The sequence below is a fragment of the Galeopterus variegatus genome, unplaced genomic scaffold, assembly GCF_000696425.1.
Source record: "Galeopterus variegatus unplaced genomic scaffold, G_variegatus-3.0.2 Scaffold6078, whole genome shotgun sequence".
Taxonomy (NCBI): Eukaryota; Metazoa; Chordata; class Mammalia; order Dermoptera; family Cynocephalidae; genus Galeopterus; species Galeopterus variegatus.
In genome coordinates this window covers 204-3,905 of record NW_007732189.1, presented here as the reverse complement: position 1 = coordinate 3,905, position 3,702 = coordinate 204, and the positions used below count along the sequence as shown (strand labels likewise).

Genomic DNA, 3,702 nt, shown 5'->3' with positions numbered 1-3,702 from the left:
TTAATGAAAGGTAAAAGTTCTTGACTTAATAAGGAAAGGAAAAAAAAAAAATGCTGAGACCGCTAAGATCTACAGTACAATAAGATATTTTGAGAGAGGGAGAAAGACCACATTCACATAACATGTCTTACAGTATATTGCTATAATTGTTCTATTTTATTATTAGTTATTATTATTAATCTCTTTCTGCGCCTAATTTATAAGTTAAACTTTATCAAAGGTATGTCTAGGACAAAACATAGTATATATAGAGCTCGGTATTACCTGTGGTTTCAAGCACCAACCAGGGGCCTTGGAACAAATTCCCCGCAGACAAGAAGGGACTATTATACTTAAAACAAGAAAAATAACCCCCCCCAAATTATAAAAAATTAGATATTACCTCAAGAGTATATTGTTGTCTTCCTTCTCAGATAAGGAAGCTGGAAGAAGTGACAAAATCAGCCCTTCAATGGTGTGGCAGTAAGAAATCCATGCAATTCCAATATCACTTTGAACCTACAAACCACAGGGGAAATTAGAGAAGCTAAGAAAGAAAATCTTCCAAATTGAATTAATGTTTACCGATAAGAGGAATTAATCATATATATTCATCGACAATCTGTGTAAGACAAAAGTACACTTATTCCACGCACCAGAAAAGTGCTGAAAGTACTTTTCTCTAAGACTTACTCAAACTTTTCCCAAAGGCCACCTCAGTATCACTCATAAAAAGTAGGATCTCTCTTAAAGTGCATAGGAAATCCACTAAAAATTATAAATATTAGCCAATAAAATCCATATAAAGTTGAGATAACCGAAAATTTAATAATTTCACAGTTAAAATGTTTAAAGCAGCCTTTGCTTGAATCACTCAAATGTCTAGAAAATTGTTCTTTCAGTGACAGAAAAAAAATGTACAAATTCTTGGAATGGGTTAGTAAGCAAATTTAAATATGATCTGAGATATTTCCATGACTAGAAACTACTCTTCATTTTCCAGACATTTCCTCTATCTAAAAAATTATTGACAGGACCCATAATATCTTTTGAACTGACCACCTAATTGACCTCAATAGACTGCTCTTCACTCAGATGATCACAATATGTAAGGCAATTGTATGAATGGCTCAAGGGTAGGCACAGTCATGTCTCATGTGCTGGCCTCAGGGAGTGTTTACTACAGTGTATAGATGCTGCCAGTCAACCACCAAAGAAGTAGCTATTTTATTCCAAAATGAGATATTTATAGACAACCGTCCAATTCATTTCCTCTGACATATGTGGTCAGGATAGCTTCCAAATAAAACTTGTCCCTGTGCACACTACTACCTGACTATCTGAACTTGCTTCACATGTGTGCCTAGCATGGTCCCCGTGCTGAACCTCAGATCACAGAAGTGGCTTGGTCACTCATTTTGTTCAGATTCATTTTGTAGTCATCATTGATCCAGGCACATTTATAAAAGGGACCTTTAGCCTGAACTATGTGGCAGACACTGATCACCCAGCTTTCTGTCGCACTGGGACTCAATGACCCACACTATTCAATCATGGAGACCAGCATCACAGCCAACGACCAGCCCAATGGTTGACCAGCATGGCCAGGGACTCAATGTCACAAGTATCATGACTCCCTAAGAGAAATGTCAGTATTCTTAGAACAAAATGCTTACCATGTGAGAATTCCCACTGACTCTTGAGGATGAGATGACAGAATTACTCTCAATACTTTCCTTCATGTCACATCTCAAGAAGATGGCATCAAATCTCAAACCCAGTTTTTGGTCCATGCCAATCTGTGGAAATAGTAAAATATGGAAAGATGAGAAATATACATGTCCATTTGTCAAACATGCAGAGATAGGATGGTTTATTATGTACCTTCATATAAAATAAACAAATGTAACTCTACAAGGCTGTTTCTGATGTTATTCTAAAGGGAGGAAGCACAAAAATCTTGGAAAGAAAGAAGGGGAAAGCCTCAGATGATTCACCAGATAACGCTTCACACTGTTTGGATTAACAGACACTTCACAAAGCTAATTTTGTACTTGATTATAGAAAAATATTATTTAAAACAAGCCATAGAAAGTAAATTTATTAAAAATTGGATATTACCTTTGGAGTGCATTGTACTGTTCTGTCCCTGAGATGAAATGGGTAAGAATGACAAAATCAGCACTTCTTTGTGATGATGGTTAGAATCCCATGAAATTCCAAATTCATTTCCATTTTGCAAAGCACAGAGGAAATTAAGGGAGTTCTGAAACAAAATATGCTCAGTTGAATAATTCCTGTAACAGTTTATAAGGAATTACCATAGATATTCAAATGACCATCTACGAGACTGGAAAAAACTATGCTTGTTCCTTGCAACGTAGTATAGAAAATCAAATTTTCTAAGATCTTGGTGTCAAAGTTGACCCAAAGGCCTCCCTACATAATACTCACAAAAACTGGAATCTCTATGTAAGCACACATATATTCACTAAAAGAATATGAGTATTAGCCAATGATGTCCACATAAAATTCTAAGAATTGGAAATTTAATTTCACATGAAAAATGTTTAATGAAGAATCTAATTCTTCTGATATCTGATCTAGACATCATCAAATGTCTACAAAAGTGCTCCCTAAATAACAGGAAAAAAAAATAATAAACACTGTTCTAATCCATGAGACTGGGCTAGCAAGCAAATTAAAATAGACAGTAAGATAACCCCATGAATACAACTTACTCTCCAAATTTCATGTATTTCTTTTATATAAGAAATAAATTACAAGAAAAGACTGATAATTTCTTCCTGATAGACTATCTCATAGACCTATCTATGGTGATCCTCACTGAGAAGACTATGGTATGTAAGACGATGGAGCGAATGGTTCAAGTACAGGCTCAGCCACTTCCACAGTGCTCACTGGTCATGCACCGATTCCCGAGGGTTACTTTATCGGGGTATGGATGCTGCCAGCCAAGCACTCAAAGAGTTGCCATGTAATCCCACAACACACATATATGTATATGTGTATATACATCCTTCTGCCTCTTTCTCCTAATACACTTCAACCACTACATTATTATTTTAAGACTAATATTAGTAAGTTTCCAAAATGGTGATTCTTGATACATTATAATAGATACTTAGCCATTACCAGTTAATGCTGGCAATACTGCTTGATATACGGTCATAGCTTGGTATCCACAGGGGATTTGTTTCAAGACCCCCAGTTACCAAAATCTACAAATGCTCAAGTCCCTTATGTAAAGTGGCATAATATCTGCATATAACCTATACATATCCTCCTGTCTACTTTAAATCATCTCTGAATTACTTATAATAGAATGTAAATGCCATGTAAGTAGCTATACTATATATTTTTAATTTTTATTATTTTTATTGTTGTATCGTTATTTTTTGTTGGCTTTTTCCTGAATATTTTCAAACTGCAGTTAGCTCAATTTGCTTATAAGGAACCCATGGATATGGAGGGCTGACAGTGCCTGCATATGTCTGAAATTAAATGTAGTTCTTCCCTTATAGGGGTAATTTGCCTTTAGATAAAATCTGGGAAAAGCAAAGACGACTACTGCTAGGATTCAATTTGAGTGTAATTTTATTTAAATGATGACTTATCAAATTCTGTTNATGTCTGAAATTAAATGTAGTTCTTCCCTTATAGGGGTAATTTGCCTTTAGATAAAATCTGGGAAAAGCAAAG

The 3,702-nt window shown here is 35.2% G+C and overlaps 1 long non-coding RNA gene across 1 annotated transcript; it reads right to left on the bottom strand.

Annotated features, from left to right (window-relative positions):
• Window positions 1-237: 237 nt before the first annotated feature.
• LOC103605781 lies at window positions 238-2,237 on the bottom strand. The gene is made up of 3 exons (XR_551810.1): window positions 2,101-2,237; window positions 1,656-1,778; window positions 238-498 (listed from the first exon to the last, which is right to left on the bottom strand). It is a non-coding gene; the product is annotated as an uncharacterized LOC103605781 (long non-coding RNA).
• Between the last annotated feature and the right edge of the window lie 1,465 nt (window positions 2,238-3,702).